Source organism: Peromyscus californicus, unplaced genomic scaffold, assembly GCF_007827085.1.
Source record: "Peromyscus californicus insignis strain IS unplaced genomic scaffold, ASM782708v3 Scaffold_10__1_contigs__length_136768540, whole genome shotgun sequence".
NCBI classification, from domain to species: Eukaryota; Metazoa; Chordata; class Mammalia; order Rodentia; family Cricetidae; genus Peromyscus; species Peromyscus californicus.
The window spans coordinates 7602469-7620865 of NW_026294391.1; the positions used below are offsets into that span (position 1 = coordinate 7602469).

An 18397-nucleotide genomic window follows, 5' to 3' on the forward strand; every position below is an offset into this window, starting at 1 on the left:
CATTACTCTATTCATGACTGTGAAAAAAAGCCCCTGACAGAAAGCAACTTAAGGAAGGAAGGTTGGCTGTGGGTCACAGTTCAAAGGGCTACAGTCCATCATGACGAGGAAGGCATGACAGCTGAGCATAAAACAGCTGGTCACACGCGTCCACACTCAGGAAGCAAAGACAGATGATGTCCGTGTTTCACTCACTTTTTCCATTTTATTCAGTCCAGGACTCTGGCCCATGGATGGTTTCATCCATATTCAGGGTGGGTCTGCCCTCCTCCGGTAAAGCTCTAGGGAAACACCCTCATCAATATGTTCAGAGGTGTGTCTCCTACGTAGTTCCAAAGCCTATAAAGTTGAGACGTTTAACCATTATACTGGGTGTGGTGGCATTTCACCTCAGCACTCCGAAGGTGGAATCAGGAAGAGCAGAAATCCAAGACAAGTTTAAGCTACTTAGTTAGTTCCAAGCCAGCTTAGGCTGCACAAGACCCTGTCTCAAAAAAAAAAAAAAAAAAAAAAAAAAAAGACAGCAAAACAAAAGGTTTAATTACTTGTATTTTCAGCCATTTCCTTCAAGATAAAACCATTCCTCATGGAATGGAGCTTGTCAAGATGCAGAATATTCTAAGAGGAGATGGAGCATTTCATCATGCAGGGAAGCTCATTAAACTCATGAAGTAAGCTTCTCAAAGCTCAAAACAACCAAAGACTTCAAGAGGTCCCTGAAACTGGCCAGTCTCACTAGGACCCTCCCTCCCAAGCACATATGAGCAGTAAGAACTGCTTAGAGATACTCTCAGACCAGCCGAGGTACCGAGGAGAGGCTCAGACCAGCCAAGCAGTCTAGAAGAAGTAGAGGGTAACTGATCACCCCATCTCCCCCAAAATAAGAAGAGATCAACAGAGCAGCCTGTAAGAGCCTCCAACCATCTTAGCTGTTTAAAAGAGGCCGTCTCTAAGCTGTTGAACTTCCACAGGTTGTGTGCTGTAATCCAGGTTTTGAGCTTCTGTGAGCTGTCACCCATGCTGGGTGGGCTTTGGTGAGGCAGCTGTCTGAGTCATTTCTGTTCCAGTAGACTACCCCTCTCCCACATTCCTTTTAGTAACCCCAGTAAAACTCATTGGTTCACAAGTTAGACTTTGGTGGTATCTGTACTTAGGTCTGTTATCAGTTCCCTATCTGGAGTGAGTAGACACTTGTTCGTGTCTCCCTAGGGACAGTGTCACATAACACCAGCACATCTCCACAAAGGTACTTACTAATTACACAGAGAAAAGCACTTCGTACCAGGTACGGCCATGTCATTTACTTCTCAAAACAGTCCTAGAAGGTGGGTGTCACCGTGTCTACTCGGTAAGACACGGAAACTGCGATCATTTGCATTGATAAGATGATTCTAAAAGAGATGGTCAGTCAGTAAACTGCGCGCTATGCTAGCCCGAGGACCTGAGCGCAATCACCAGAATCCGTTTCAAAGCCAAAACAAACAACCGGACCCATGGTGGCATGCGTTTGTCACCCCAACACTGCCAGGGCTGGGGGCAGAGACAGGCAGGCCACTGAGACTCTCTGACCAGCCATACGAGCCTATTTGGGGAGTTCCAGCAGCAAGAGACCCTTTCTAAACAAAATAAAAGTGGGTGGCACCTGACTAACAACATCAGAGGTCAGCGTCTGGCATCCACACTCAGGTGCATACACACAGACACACTCAGATACACACAAACACACACACACACACACACACACACACACACACACACACACACACACACACACACACACAGGAGAGAAAGAGAGTTCATTCTAGATGGAATGCTCTACTCCTATCCCATGCTTGGCGTCCCTCATGAGTTACTAGAAGTGGCCATGAGAGTAGCGGAAGGATCCCCTCCTGGGAGAGTTTGGAAGAAGGAACTGCTACATCTGGGGCGGGGGCGGGAGATAGGCAGGACATGCTGATTAAACAGGAAGAAGCATTGCATTGGAGCGGGAAGTAGACAGAAGTAGAGGCCCTGAAGGCCGGGCAAAGACAAGCCCCTTACCTTTGTCCATACTCAGGTCAAGGCAGGGCAGACCTCCCCAGGACCTGAGATCCAACACAGTCCAGAGCCCAGGCAGGGTTTGTCAAGGCAAAGCTCCTCTCAAGCCAGATATGACCTCAGAGAAGGTTTACTTCATGTAGAAATATACTTGTGCATATGTGTGTGCCCATGTGTGTTTACATATATGCACACATATGGAGGCCAGAGGTCAACGTCAGGTATCTTCCTTAATCATTCTCCACTTTGTTTTTTAATTTCCATTTTATTTATTAGTGCAAGGGGTGGGTGTGACTGTGAGTGCATGCACATGAGATCAGAAGACAACTTTGGGGAGTCGATGCTCTCCTTCCACCACGGATTCAAGGGGGCAAACGCAGTCAGACTTGCACACACCAAGCACCTTTACCCGATGAGCTGGCTTCCTAGCCTGTCCACCTTTTTTTCATTTTTGAGACACGACACATCATCCTGTCTCTGTGTCCCCAGTGCTGAGATTAAAGATACATGGCTGCTGTGTCCACTTTTACAGAGGGGCTGGGATCAAGCACAGGTCCTGATGCTCGCACAGCAAGCGCTTTGCCAACTGAGCTCTTACCCGTTCATATTTTTGTTGAGCAGGTCGTGCAGTCTTCTGCCAGGTTCCTGGTGGAAGTTGTTGAGCAAGCCTCTCCTTTCCCCACCAAGGTGCAGCAGTCGCCCCTTTCCTACAGGAACAGAACCTTCTGCTTCAGCTGGGACATACATACTTTAGTTTCTCTTCAGCATACGTGTCTCTCTCCCCTTGAACGGGAGATATAACCAAATAGGATAAATAACACTTCTCAGCCTCCAGTGTGTTTTTGTTTGGTTAATATGGGGAATGGATGCAGGGATGTAGGCAACTAACAAAAAAAAAATTCATTAATTTATTCTTTCACAATTTCATACACATCTATAATGTATTTTGATCATGTTTACCCCCAATACCCTCTCTTATACCCTTTCCCTTCCTACCAAACAATCCTTCTTCCCAAGGCTCCCCCCCCTCTTCTGTCATGTCTGTGTGTGTGTGACCCACACAATTAATTAGCTTTGCTTGCATGGGCATGGGGTGGAGGGGTTATTTACTTGCATAAGAGCAACTTCTCATGGCTACATCACTGAGGAATTGACACCCCCCATAACCATTTACAGTCTATAGCTCTCAAAGAGGGAGCCTTATAAGCTGTAGAAGCCCACAGAGGTTTCCTAGTGAGATCTGAGCTTGCTTTACCCAGCAGGGCTGCATAAGGGGATGGCTTGACCATGCGCATGGTTACCAGGTGTTTGGAAGGGTCTACGCTTGGCTTTTGCTCCACTCCTTGGCATTTCCATAAATAGCCCTTTAGAAGAGACAGAAGGGGTCAGTGGATAAGGATCCCGACCCTCCTGAGGCTATCCTGTGTTTCTGTCTGTCTCTCTCCCCTCTATATTTCTATCTAAATATTTCTCACTTCTCCCTACTTGAGAGTGCTCTGCAGAAAAAGTGGGGGTGGGTCCCCCCACAATAAGCCTCTCTTCAATCCATGATGGAATTCTTACGGAATTCCCATCATTGTGCAGGGAGCAACTGCGCTCCAGGTTCACAGGTGCAAGTACCACATCGTGGCCCCACAGCAGCAGCTCACAGCAGCCCTCCTCACCCTCTGCCTCTTACGTTCTTCCTGTCGCCTCCTCTGCTGTGCTCCCTGAGCCTTAGAGCGGGTGACATAGATGTTCCGTTCATAGCTGAGCTGAGCACACAACTGTCACTTATTCTCAGCACTCTGACCAGTAATGAGTTTCTGTATTAAATGTGGCCCACAGCAAACAGAAGCTTCTCTGACCAAGGCTGGGAGCAACACTAAGCTATGGCTGTAAATATATTTGGAAGGCAGTCTGGCATCATGCCCATATAGCTAAACAGTAATAGGTCTCCCACTCACATCCCCAAGGCTTATGACGTCCCTGGCCACGGGTTTTGGCCAGGTTCACAGTAGCAGGCATACATTCTTCCTGTGGAAAGGTGTTGGTTAGCATTTATATATACTACCATTGCGCTAGTGGGTACATCTTGTCTGTCAGGTTGATATTGTAGCTTACAGGGTTCATACTGGGTGTCTTAGTTAGGGTTTCTGTGGCTTCGACAAAACGCCATGACAATAAAGCAAGCTGGGGAGGAAAGGGTTTATTTGGCTTAGACTTCACCATTGCTGTTCATCACTGAAGGAAGTCAGGACAGGAACTCAAACAGGATGGGAACCTGGAGGCAGGAGAAGAGGCCATGGAAGGGTGCTGCTTACTGGCTTGCTCCCCCTGGCTTGCTCATCCTGCTTTCTTATAGAACCCAAGACCACCAGTCCAGGGATGGCACCATCTACAATGGGCTGGGCCCTCCAACATTAATCACTAATTGAGAAAATGCCGTAGAGCTGAATCTCATGGAGGCATTTCCTTAATGGTGGCTTCTTCCTCTCTGATGGCTCTAGCTTGTGTCAAGTTGATGTACAACACCAGCTGACAAGACCAAGCAGATGCCATAACAGGCTGCTCAGTCTTCTCTCAGAGATCAGGCCTCAATTTCAGTTTCCTGAGACTTGAGCAGCAGTTTCTGGGAGGGCCATGAACAAAAGACATAGTCCTTGCAGTAGCTCCCTTTCTGCATGTACTCTGACCGCTCAAAGTTCAGCCAGTTGTTTACTGTCTGGGACCCCTCACCAACTTAGAGGTACGTGCATGGGTCAATGTGAACGTGCTAGGCCAGCTAAAGGACAAAACCTGGGACTTGTCCAGGCCTGCCCCCAAATGATAACTGTAAGCCCCAACCAGTAAATTCAAAGGTTACACACCCTCACCCAATCATATGACGCAAAGGCTTGTACCACCCTGCTTGCGGTTTTTCCCTTTAAAAATCCCTCACCCTGAGAGCTCAGGGCCGTTCTCCTCTACCCGCTGTGACACGGACCAAGCCCGGGCTTGCTTGTTATCAATAAACCCCTGTGTGTTTTGCATCAGATATTGGCTCTATGGTGGTCTTGCTGGGGTGGGGGGGGGGATCTCGCAATGTGGCCGCAACACTAGGTAAGACTGTTGATGACTTTTCTCCCTCAGAAGCTCACACAGCACCTTCCTGCACCATGAAAACTAACTAGCAAGGGAAAAGCTTCCAGCACAGTTCCAGCTTGATTTCTCTCCACCCAGCAAAACAAGTATGTGGTATTTTCATCTAGTTCTAGCAGGCAACTAAGAGCAACGAGAAAACCCTGTATCGTTTTGGGTCCCGAAGGCCTTCTTAACCGGTGCTTCATAAGGAAATACCACAGCAGGCACTGAGATGTTTTTTTAATAACCTGGGAGTTAGGAGTTCTGGGAGCAGAATTATCCAGAAAATATTTCTTTTAGGGTTTGTTTGTGTTTTGTTTGTTTGTTTGTTGTTGTTGTTGTTTTGGTTTGGTTTTGGGTTTGTTGTTGTTTGTTTTGTCTTGTTTTGTTTTCTTGAGACAGGATCTCTATTATTGTAGCTCTGGTGGTCCAGGAACTCATTATGTAGACCAGGCTGGCCTTGAACTCACAGAGAACCACCATGCCTCTGCCTCCCAAATGCTGGGATTAAAGGTGTGCCTCACCATGTCTGGCCAGAAAATATTCTTGATAGAAAAAAAAAATACAGTTTTATTTGTTCCCTTCTAGTCAAAAGGGATCATTCTGACTAGAATATGTATGTGATGGCTGGTGCTCTTGCAGCCCTCTTGGATTATGAGACAGCTTTGAGAATAAGAATTATACACAATGGAGTGATAACTTGAGAAATCTGGGTAGTTTTGAGCTTTATAGTGCAGCTGCCACACAGGCTACAGACTTCCTTCCCACTGAACTTTCTGTAGTTGTTTTTGTCTTGGTTTGATGCAGGGTGATAGGGACGGAATCCAGGACCTTGGGAATACTTCTGAGCTATGCTTTCTGCCCTTAGCTACTTACAAATTGGCAAATAAAAATTGTATAGAGTTGTGGTATACCTCGTGATGCTTTGACCTATGTATGCATTTGTAAAATGGCTAAATCAAACATTTCTCCATTGCTTCACAGATGCATTCCTTTTAAAAATATTTGTTGATTTTTATTTAATGTGTATGGGTGGTTTTGCCTGCATGTATGTTTGTGCATCACATGCATGTTTGGTGTCCACAGGAGGCCAGAAGAGGGCTTCAGATCCCCTGAAAATGGAGTTATGGATGGTTATGAGCTGCCATGTGGGTACTGGGAACCGGACCCAGGTCCTCTGCAAGAACAGCCAGTGCTCTTAACTTCCAAGCCATCTCTCCAGCCCCTGCATTTATTACTTCTGTAGTAAGAACATTTAAAAACCTCTCAGCAAATCTCAATAAGTAGTACTGTTAACTAGAGCTACTATGTTGTCCAGGAAGGCTTATTCATCCTGTGCTGTGGAACAATCCTTTTGTACACTGTGAAGATGTGTGGCTCTCATTGGTTTAATGAGGAGCTGACTGGCCAATAGCTAGGCAGGAAGAGGTTCGGTGGGAGAGTCAGACTGAGAGAACACGGGGAAGAAGAAGGGTGGAGTCATCAGCCAGAGGCAGAGGAAGCAGGATGTGTAGAAGATGTGATAACAAACCATGAGCCACGTGGCAGCACATAAATTAATAAATATGGGTTAAGTTGTAAGAGCTAGTTAGTAACAAGCCTAAGTCATCAGCTGGTCATTTATAACTAATAGTAAGTCTCCCTGTTGTTTATTGGGGAGCCAGCAGTCCTGATGAAAAACCCTGCCTACAGTCCTGTGTATCTGAAACTTTGTGCTAACATGTCCCCATGCCACAGCTGCAGGCAGCCTCCTTTCCACTCTCTGCCTCTTTGGTTTCAGCTTGCTTCAGTTTCCGTGTAGGGATGAGATCATGTGATACTTGGCTTCCTGTGTCTGGCTTAATATCCTTCAGGTTCACCCGTGTTGTCACAGCTCTGGGTTGAATTATGAAAAAGAAACGAACTTCTAGATTATCTCAACCTCTGGCACTGGGGTTTATGTTACCCCTGCTGAGCCCCATGCAGCCTCTGGCGGTGACTCACTGTTCCTTGGCTCCAGACAAAGGGCTCCATGGCTACTTCTCCCCTTCACTCCTCACATCAGCTCCTTGAGGTGAAAGGAATTTTCCTAATGAGGAAAATGGGAGCCGTAGCACTGCAGGCGGCAGAGGAGAGACAAATGATGCTGGCTTCGTCTTTCCAGAAGGCTGCGCCTGCCTGCAGCCGCTGTCTTAGTCAGCGAAGCGCCCGCCCGGGAACTCAGAAAACAGAGCTGTGCTTCTGCAGTCACAATCAGACGGAGTCCCGGAAGTGCGCTGGTGAATTTGGGTATCTGGAAAGCAGCTCCCAACGAACGGGTGTTTTTATAAGGCCCCCAAACACGCATCTCTCAGTTTGAAAAGGAAATGTAGAGAAAGAAAGGAAACACAGGGGGGGGGGGGTGTTAGAGGCTGCGGCAAGAAAACGACAATCTAAAGAGCAGCCTGGCCTGTATAGTGAGCCCTTGTATCAAAATTAATTCTGTTAAAAGAAGAAATATAAATGGCCAATAATATTTGGAAAAGTATTCAACATCCTTAGCTATCAGGGAAATGCAGACTGGCACTGCTTTGAAATTCCATCGCACCTCAGTCGGAATGGCTGTCACCAAGAAACAAAACGACAACAAGTGCTGGTGAGGAGAACCTTCACTCCCTGCTGACTGGAGTGGAAACGGGTACAGCCATTGGGAAATCTGTACGGAGCTTCCTCAAAACTCTCAAAATAGAACTAACCATATGATGCACTATACGAATGCCTGGAGTGGTATACACACGCACTGGAGATACTTGATCGCCCACGTTATCTCCCGTATCTAGAATTCCTTCCACTGGGGAGACCTAAGCAAGCTACCACTACCACCTGCCCCCCCCCCCCCCCCCGACAGAAGCAGAGGCACAGCTCCCCCTAAGTTCACTTTGGAAAAACCAATGATTTTCTTGGGTTTCATTACAGAGCACAGGTGAGGGGCGTGGGTGTTCCTCCCCCAACAACTAGCCACACTGACCCTGACCCCACAAGGTTGAGGGCTTCTCTACAGCCACATAGATGAAGTCTTCCTCCTCTAGCCGCCACCCCACCCTTAGATACTCAAGCCCCTCCCTGGGGTCACCTGCAATTAGGAGAGAATTGCATACAGCAGGTGGTGGAGAGCTGCTGGACACTCGGGTGGCCGTTGTGTGACCTACATGACGGGCTATAAGCAAGCCCGGCTGGACTAATCCTGTTGCAAGCGAGCTGAGCGGAACTCCCCAAGCTTGCTTGGCTAGGAGGACAGTCATGCACATCGCTGCACTACTCATGAGAGATGGATGGATAAAGGAAGTGGCTCCCCCCACACGGTGGGATTCTGTGCAAATATGGAGAGATCAAGTCATGGCACTGCAGCGAAATAGATAGAGCCGGAGATCAGCATGTTAAGTGAGCCTGACTCGAATAAGGAGAGGAGGGGAGAGAGTGCAATGGCGTTCCAATGACACGAAAGCTGAAAGAGGGACAGGAACCAGAGAGAGGATGCAGGGGATGGAGGAGGCCAGTGAGAAAGGAAGGCAAAGAATGAAGTGGAATGACATGTATGTAGGAAAGTGTGGAATGAAGCTCTCACTTTGTGTTCTGACTTTAAAGGTTCATAGTAGTTCTTTTTTTTTTAAGATCTTATGTGTACATGTTTGCTCATGTGTAATGAGCAAAGCAAAGGCCACCATTTGCATAGAAGGAGTCAGATCCCCTGGAACTGAGCTACAGATGGTTGTGAGGTGCCATGCAGGTGCTGCTGAACAAACCTGGGTCCTCTACAAAAGCAATGTGTGTTCTTAACCTCTGGGCCATCTCCCTAGCTCCAATAATAATTCTGTTTTAAAGAATAAAACTGGTTAATCCTAGCACTAGAGAGGCAGAGGCAGATGAATCTCTGTGAGTTTAAGAGCAGGCTGATCTAGGACACAGTGAGTTCCTGGCCAGTCAGAACAAAAAAAAAAAAGAGTAAAACTGGATTGGAGACACAGCTCAGTGTGCTTAGCATGCACAAGGCCCTGAGTTCCATTCACAGAAGCACATACACACCCAGAGCATGGATCAGGAAAGGGCTCACAAATTACCACTAGTACCAGCAGAGTAACTGGCAGTAATTGTCTGATGGGGGATGGAGAATAAGTTTTCTTCAGGTACGTGGCTCGTGATACGTTGCCTATGTTCCAGTGAATGATCCCATACACACTCATAAGTAGCCCTATTGTACTCATGGTTGTTGTTTCGTTTGTTTGTTTGTTTTGTTTTGTTTTTCTTTTTCTTTTTAAGGCCATGGAGTTGGGAGGGCACTGTGCTAGATAGCTTTTGGTCAGCTTGACACAAGGTAGAGTCGTCTGGGAAGAGGGACCCTCAGTTGAGAAAATGCCTCCATCAGATTGGCCTGTGGGCAAATTGGTGTGGGAGGGCCAGTGTGACCCCTAGGCAGGTGGGCTTGGGTTGCACAAAACGAAAGCTGAGGGGACCATGAGGAGCAAACCAGTAAGCAGCTCTCCTCCATGGCCTCTTCAGTTCCTGCCTCCAGGTTCCTGCCCCGGGTTCTCGCCCTGACTTCCCTCCACGGTGGACTCTAACCTGGAAGCTGAAATAAACCCTTTTCCTCCCCAGGTCGCTTTTGGTGATCATGTTTATCACCACACAACAGAAGGCAGACTAGGTTGGGGACACAGTGAGAGGAGTCCGAGAAGAGTATGGAAAGGGCAAATGGGGGCATGAATATGATTAAAATACATTGTGTACATGTATACATGCTTCTCAAAGAATAAAAAGATAGTATTAATCATAAATTAAAATTTAAGCCATTTTTAAAAAATAGAGAAAGCAAAATAATTTCAACAATGAGAATTTACTGGGGAAAATCCAAAGTTGGTGCTTGAATTTCCATAAGCTCTTATTAGTCAAGTTGCTATGACCATGCATATGTATGTCTGTGTATGAATATAAGTGTTCCTTTTACTAGGATGAAGGGCCAGGAGTGCGAATGCTATGCCACATGGTAGTTGTGTGTTCAATTCTGTAAGAAAATGCCAAATTTCTTCCAGAGTGGCCGCCAGCATTGGGTGTCATGATTGGCTTTTATTTTGCCATTCTGATAGGCATATTGAGCTATCTCACTGTGGTTTAACTGTGCCCTTCTGTAGCTGGAGAGTTTTCTCTCTAGATCCCACCAAACCCTGGCAGTCTGACAGCCCACTTATAAAATAAACACACAGACACTTATATTATTTAAACTGTTGGCCTAATGGCTCAGGCTTCTAGCTATCTAGTTCTTCCATCTTAAATTAACCCATTTCTATAAATCTATACCCTGCCATGCGGCTCGTGGCTTACCAGAGTCTTCACATGCTGTTTGTCATGGCATGGCGGCTGGCAGTATCTCTCTCACTTCAGCCTTCCTGTTCTCTCAATTCTCCTCTCTGTTAGTCCCGCCTATACTTCCTGCCTGGCCACTGGCCAATCAGTGATTTATTTATTGACCAATCAGCAACACATTTGACATACAGACCATCCCACAGCACCCTTCTCTGCTGGCTAGTGATGCTGAGTATCTTTTCACATGTTTACTCTCCATCTCTCCATCCTCTTCAGTGATAGGTCCGTCTATGGCTTCTGCCCATTTCCTAACTGCACTATTGGGGTTTTCACTGTTGAGTTTGGAGAGTCCTTCATGAGCTATGTAGTTTCCAAATATTTTCTCCCAGTCTGTAACTTATTTGTTTGTTTGTTTGTTTGTTTGTTTGTTTGGCTGTTTGTTTTTCTTGTGTATCTGCTGACCCATGCATGCCATGGCATCTGTGTGGAGGTCAGAGAAGCACCTGCAGGAGTCAGTTCTCACCTTCTACCATGTAGGTCCCTGGGATTGAACTCAGGTCAGCAGGCTTGGGAATGTCATCTGCTACTGCATCATCTCAGCAGCCCTGTAACTTAGCTTTCCACCCTATAGTCATGGCCTGTTGCAGAATAACACTTTCATTTGGATGAGAAGCTGTCAGTTTTTCCTGTAGTGAGTTGTTCCTTTTGACATCAGGTCTGAGAATTGTTCGTAGCTCCAAAGCCCCCATTCATTGTCCCCAAAATGTCTTATATTTACATTTAATTCAATGACTCATTTTGAGTTGTTTTTCAAATACGTGTGAAGTTCAGGCTGGGGTTCCTTTTTGCTTTTTCTGGTCTACAAACACCCACTTGCCCCAACGCCATCTGTTGAACAGACTCCCCTTCTTGGATATGGTGAATGACTCAAATGCTTCATCCCCAGCTTGGGGACAGATTTTGAAGGCTGTGAAACCTGACAGTGGTTCTCACCCTTCCTAATGCTGTGACCCTTTAGTACATTTACTCATGTTGTGATGACCCCCAACCACAACATTATTGTTGTTGCTACTTTATAACTGTAATTTTGCTACTGTTATTGTTACATAAATACCTGATATGCAATCTCAAATGGGTTGTGACCCATAAGTTGAGAACCACTGCTTAGGAGGTGGGGCCTGGATGGAGGAAGTGGGTCACTAGGACCAGGTCTGTAGATGTTACAGCCCAGTTCTGGTTCTGGGATGGTGCAGCTCTTTGCTTCCTGTATACCACAGTCATTTGAGAAATCCCTATGTACACTCCTACCTCCATGGTCTGAGCCACTCAGCTGTGCCTTCCCCACTATTATGGACCCTCTGCAACTAAGAGCCCAAATCAATCTTGTCTGTCTTAAGAGGCTCCTATCAGGTCACTTGTCAAAGTGATGAGAACAATGGCTAACCCAGAGGCCAATTCTTTGGGAATCATTTTGATCATTGCTCCCAACCTTCAACTGTGAGCTCCAGAAGAGAAATGCCTGTCCCTTTACTGTGTCGAGCAGGGACATTGACTTAGACTCTGGAGCTGAGAGACAAACATTAAAATCCCACTTTTGCCATATACTAGCTATGGACCTTTGGCAAGTCATTTGAGCCTCTAAACCTCAGTTTCCACATCTGTAAAATGGGTGTAACTGCCTGTGTTGCAAGACTGTTATAAAATTAGACGAGAGAATTAAACAATTCTGTATCGACTCCTTACTTGGCACAAAATAGGCCATGGATGGTGATAACCATCTCATTTCCAGAGGAACACACATTTTGAAATAAAGGGGGAAAATTTGGAAAAGGCAGCTACATATAATATTAGGAGTAGGGTACAGAAGTGACATAATGGAGTTCCTCATATTGATGACAATCTCTAGTTATTGCTCCTTGGGTAATTGGGGTTTCTTTTTTTCATATTAAGAGAATTAATAATAGGTATCACAGCAGGACAGCAGGAGGTCATTCAAGGACATTCTCATTAATAGCTATTAACTTAGTAAACGAAGCAGAGTCTCCCCGCAGGAGCCCAGCACTCATTAGCAGTTGGGATGCACATCCTTGTGGTTGCCCAGGTGATCTTCCAAGCGCCTGCTCTCACTTTCTTGGCTCTAACTATGTCAAATAGAGAAGAGGGGAGGCAAGCACGCTGGCTGCATGAGAAAAGAGTGCCCAGAAGGAAGGATGGAGTGGAGTCCTGCATCTCCTTCTAAGGACACACTCTTTGAAAACAAAGAAGGAACCAAAGAGAGCTGTGACCCTGCTTTAAGAGTCAAAATTAGCCGGGCGGTGGTGGCGCACGCCTTTAATCCCAGCACTCGGGAGGCAGAGGCAGGCGGATCTCTGTGAGTTCGAGGCCAGCCTGGGCTACCAAGTGAGTCCCAGGAAAGGCGCAAAGCTACACACAGAGAAACCCTGTCTCGAAAAACCAAAAAAAAAAAAAGAGTCAAAATTAATCAGGTATAGTGGCCCATGCCAGCACTTAGGAGGCAGAGGCAGGCGGATCTCTGTGAGTTCGAGGCCAGCCTGGTGCACACACTGAGAGCTACATAGTGAGACACTGTCTTGAAAACAAACAAACGAAAATTATAGTGCACAAGGCAAGGTAGATTTTTGTATTGGAATCTTGTAAACACACATGCAGTACACTCACATTAAGTGAATCAAAAGTGTAGTGAAATAGCACATTCTACTACTTCTGATACATGCTAAAATTTCCATTTACTTTGTTATTTTGTGGGGGTGGAAGAGATCATTAGTGTTAATTGCCAACAAAATCTAGGATCACTTGGGAGATGGGCCTCCAGGCATGCCTGTGGAGGCATATCTTGATTGCATTCATTGTGGAGGGAAGGACCTGCCCACTGTGGGTGGCATCATTCCCTGGCTGGGATCCTGAACTGAACAGCAGCATTTGTTTCTGGTTCTGGTTCAAGATCCTGCTGCCTTGACTTCCCTGTACCTTTAACTGTGAGTAAAATAAGCCCCTTCCCCCTTAAGTTGTCTTTGTCAGAGTACTTTATCACAGTAACTCACGCCTGTCATCTCAGCGCTCAGGGGACTAGGGCAGGGTGTTCACCATGAGTTCAAAGCCAGCCTGGGCTACAAAATAAGATTCTCAAAACAACATTGAGCACCTGTTTGCAGGCTAAGAGGGAACTCTGTCAGTGGCAGCAGTGGAAAAAGAGCCTCCACGGGGCTCCCTGTGGGTTGGTCTTGGCAGGACTCAGTCTGGCTAGAAGAAAACTCTTTTTCTCCTCTTAGGGTCACAGTTCTAGAAGTCAGCAAAATTTCAAAGGAACGCCCTTCAAAATTGTATGTTTACACAAGAGCCTTTCAGTCTCGTCTGCCTGGAGCACAAACAGAAAAAGAAAGGTAGCATTCATTCGGGAACTGAAGGTGGCCAGCAGGGACTGGAGGCCAGGCCTCACTCTGGCCTGTACCCCAAGCTACAGGGAAGCAGACACCAAATTGCTCTTCCAGACTGGGCCTGCCTGTATGTGGTGGAGAGAATTGGATGAAAAGCTCCTCAAACCAGCCCCGGGCGGGGGTACCTCTCTTAAGGAGCAGTGACCCAGTAGTTACTGCTGCTTTTGACACAAAAACAGAGCTGTGAGTGTGGTTCAGTGGCAGAGAGCTTGCCTAATACGGATGAGGCCCTGAATTCCATGCCCAGAAATGAAAACAATCATCTCCATATGACCCACAGTCCCCTGCTCCCCCCACATTCCCTTGAAAGCTGAATTTGATGCTGTACCAACCCCAGCACCCACTAGACCAATAGATTCAGGGACAGACAGAGTGACAGAGTTCAGCAGTCCCTGCCTCCTGAGACAAAAACCTGGGCTGGCATCCGGAAAGACATCCTTTGTGCTGTGAAGCCTTTGGGTCTTGGATGAATACAAAGACAGAGCCCGTTAGGGCCTCTCTAAGGGGAGCCCGCAAACAGTCTCAGAGAGGGCCCGCGAGTCCATGTGACAGCAGAGAGGAGGGAAACATTGGTTTTATGTGGACACTTTAGAGAGGAGAGTCCTCCCGACTCCCCAGAGGTTGGCACTATTTGTAGAGAAATGTGTCAGTCTGTATCACTTTGGGCTGACTGGCGTCACCGTTATCCTTGTTTGCTCTGGAGCTCTGAGGAGCAATTTTTAAGCAGTGTAGAACTGGGAAGGAGAAAAGACTAGAAGGTCAACAGGGGGGCTGACAGCCCAAACTCTGGTGGCCACACAGTAGGACTACATGATGTTCCTGGGGAAGGGCTGCAGAGGAAGAGGGCAGCGGCCTTCCAGACACTGGAATTTCCTAGGTGGAGTTTCAGAGGCAGGCTTTAAAAAGACTCCTCACTGTCAGCTTGCTTTGGGAAACAGAGACAGCTTGGCAGTTCCAGGCATGTGGGTGAGGCCTGTAAGGAGGCTGGGGCCTTGAGCGCTGCCAACAGTCCCTCCCAGGAACAGCTGGCTGGCCTACTTCTTCTCTCCCACTCTATCCACCCCCCTGGAACCGTTTCATTCGTCTCTCTTCCAGACTGCGAGAGAGTCCGACGTCAGGGACACCTTTGGCCAAGAACAGAAGAGAATGGGGTCCTCTCTCTTGAAGAAGGGGGGAGGGTGGCAGTGAGGTCCAAGAATAAGGACAGCTGTGCCCAGCAGACCTTCCTCTAGAGGAGTATAGTGCTGACCGGACAAAGAGGAGCAGTGAGGTCTGTTGACTGTTCTTGTGAGGCCAGCACAAGGGACCTTCTGCAAACCACCTTCAGACCTTCCCTCTGCGAAGTTCTGTATTGTAAAGTGAGTGAGTGTATGGAAAGCATTGTTAAGAGCTGAGGGTGTGCGCAGGGCCTTGTGCCTGCTAGATAAATGCTCTACCACTGAGCTTAGAAACCTTTTCTCTTTCTTTCTGTCTTTCTTTCTTTCTTTCTTTCTTTTTTTTTTTTTTTTTTTTTTTTTTGAGACAAGGTCTGTAGCTCTGGCTGACCTGGAATTTGCTATGTAGACCAGACTGTCCTGGAACTCACAAAGATCCTCCTGCCTCTGCCTCCCAAATTTAAGGATTAAAGATGTGTGCGTGTGATACCACACCCAGCTGGAAACACTTTTTAAAAGAAAAATATGATCTGTCTCTACCCTTTTTGTTGTTTTGACTTGAATATATTTTGATTCTTTAAGAATCCCATACATGTATAAAATGTATTTTGATCATATCTCCTCCTCCACTCCTCAACTCCTCCAAGATCTACCCCACCCCCTTTTCTGTTTTGTATGTAGCCTGGCTGACCTTGAACTACCCTGCTGCCACAGCCTTCCGAGTGCTGGGATAACAGCGTGTGCCACCATGCCTGGCATCTCTCCCCTTTCTTGAAAGGACCAATAGGAAGAGCCCATAGCATCACGATTAGCAGAGCAAACACTGTTCAGAAGCCTTGCTCGGGGCTTTTCCCTGGAGTCACTGCTTCTTCAAGCAGTTCTGAGGAGTGCTCTACCTAATAAGCCACCAAATGAGAGCCACGAGTGCTGTGCTTTGCTATGTTCACATATAGTCCCGTTTCTCCTCTCCTGGGCACGTGAGGGACACTACTTCCCTGTCTTGGTAAGTATAGTTTCTTTTTTTTTTTTTTTTGTTTGTTTGTTTTTTGTTTTTTGGTTTTTTCGAGACAGGGTTTCCCTGTGTAGCTTTGTGCCTTTCCTGGAACTCGCTTGGTAGCCCAGGCTGGCCTTGAACTCACAGAGATCCGCCTGGCTCTGCCTCCCGAGTGCTGGGATTAAAGGCGTGTGCCACCACCGCCCGGCAGTATAGTTTCTTTTATATGGGCATCCACTGTTGTGTAGCTTTCCTCCTTGTTTGAAATATTTCATCCCGCAGCGAAGCCCCTTAAGAAAGGAAGTAAACAACCCAAAATAGCTTCAGGAAGTCCCTGAAACCAACCATATTCACTAGACCCCTCCCTCCCAACAGGAAACAGCAGAGAACTGTGGAAAGTTGCTCTTGAAGAAACCAAGCTACAAAGAAGACCGAGAACAGCTGAACTGCCTGGAAGGAACAGAGACCAGCCCAGATGCCTGGAAGGGGCTCAGACCAACTGAGGCACCTGGAAAGGGCATCCTCCAACCTGTTGAGCTGCCTACAGGCTGTGCCATGTGCCCCAGGTTCCCAGCTTTGTGAGCTGTCACCCATGCTGGGGTGGGCTTTGGTGGTGCAGCTGTGTTGAGTCATTTCTGCTCCTGTAAGTAACCCCTCACCCATATTCCTGTAAGTCACTCCAATAACACTCATTGGTTCACCAAGTTGGACTTTGGTAGTATCTACACTTGGGTCTGTTGTGAGGTTCCTATCTGGGTTGAGTAGACATGTGTGTGTTACATCTCCCCAGGAAAAGTCTGTCACACAACATCAACACATGTCAGTTGGGTGGAAACATTTAGAAAGATGTTTGATTCTCTCAACCTCCCCTTCCCTGTGTCTGGGAATGCTGAAGTTGTGTTTTGGTAACAATGTGTGAGATGGTGGATCCCTCATCAGCCTGACTCCCTGGGTAGCTACAAGGGGAAAGCCCCATATTGACTCCCCTAATAAGCCTACATTGGCTATGTACCATAAGCAAGAAATAAATTCCAGTAAGACATTGATGTTGGGAACTGATTGTTACTGCAACAGAATATGGCCCACCCTGACCAATACATCCAGTTTTGCTTAGCAGAACCTGTGGTACCTAACATTTCCCTAAGTGCTAACTAACCAGTGATGGAGGAAAGTGCTGTACCTTTGCCTGGTTCCAGGGATTAACCTGACTGAGGTGATGAGGGAATGAAGAAATGACAAACCCATGGATACATATACGGTAGGGTAAAAGGTCTGAGCTCACTTCTGGGTTTGAAAACTCATCAATTCTGAGCTCAAAATCCTACCAATCCCTGAGCTCGCCCCAAGCTCAGGACTTGAAATCCCACCAATCTCCACCCTGGAAATCTCCACCCTGGAAAACTCCTTCCCAAGAAACCCTATATAGTCATTCCTCCTGCTCAGCTCTTTGCTGCTTCTCACCCGAGCAGAGGCAGCAGTGTGAGGTTTGTTGTGCAGTGTGACTTTGTGGTGTTCCTTGGCTCCTGACTGCCAGGATACCTTTCCCCCTCGGAGTATAACACTTGATTTGGGAAAACCTTGCCCTTCAGAGCTGCAACACTTCCACATACACAGAAAGTCAGAGATTGGGTGAACTGAGCTGTCTGATGGAGGAGACTCAGCACCCCAAAGCCCAGCATGTTTATTATATAGAGTTGAACAGAGAGGCAGGGTTTATAGTATAGAGGTGGATCAAGGGGACAGGTTTAGCTAGTCTCAGTAGGGTCAGTCTCTGTAGGGAAGCAGTTATAAATATCTGGTGGGGAAGAAAGCTATGCTGAACATTTTTTGCACACACAGTCATCCTTCACACTTATACCCCCGAGGAAGGTTTTGCCATCCCTCCGAGCCTCTCCTGAGGAAGGCTTTGCCACTCTCCTGGGGCTGAAGCATTGGTATCCTTGACATGGCTGCACATGTGTCAAGCATATACATTCACTCGGGACGTCATTCACTCGGGTCTTCCTCTGCTCCCCACAGGAGAGACTTTAATGAACTCATAATGGGAAAGGTTCATTCACCGACTCCTGAGAATTTATAAGGGTTACTATTTAGGCATCTCTGAATCTATTTGGCAATAAGTAGCTCCCACATTCCCAGAATTCTATTGGACTAGGTATGTCTGCAAAACTCTGTCTCCCAGGCTATTTTAGTGTTGATATTTGTTCCAAACTTCATCCAAGTAAATGTTCATTTAAAAGCTGGTCACCTAACCCAGGCAGAAGTAGAGCAAAGCTTTGAGGCTAACTCCTGAACCCATTCCAAATGAAAGGAAGGACATTCCTCTCAAGGCACCACCT

General features: G+C 46.9%; 1 long non-coding RNA gene across 1 annotated transcript; it reads right to left on the reverse strand.

The window, feature by feature from the left end:
- Positions 1 to 541: 541 nt before the first annotated feature.
- Positions 542 to 7338, reverse strand: LOC128114313 (uncharacterized). The gene is made up of 3 exons (XR_008219744.1): positions 7123 to 7338; positions 2636 to 2744; positions 542 to 1391 (listed from the first exon to the last, which is right to left on the reverse strand). It is a non-coding gene; the product is annotated as an uncharacterized LOC128114313 (long non-coding RNA).
- Between the last annotated feature and the right edge of the window lie 11059 nt (positions 7339 to 18397).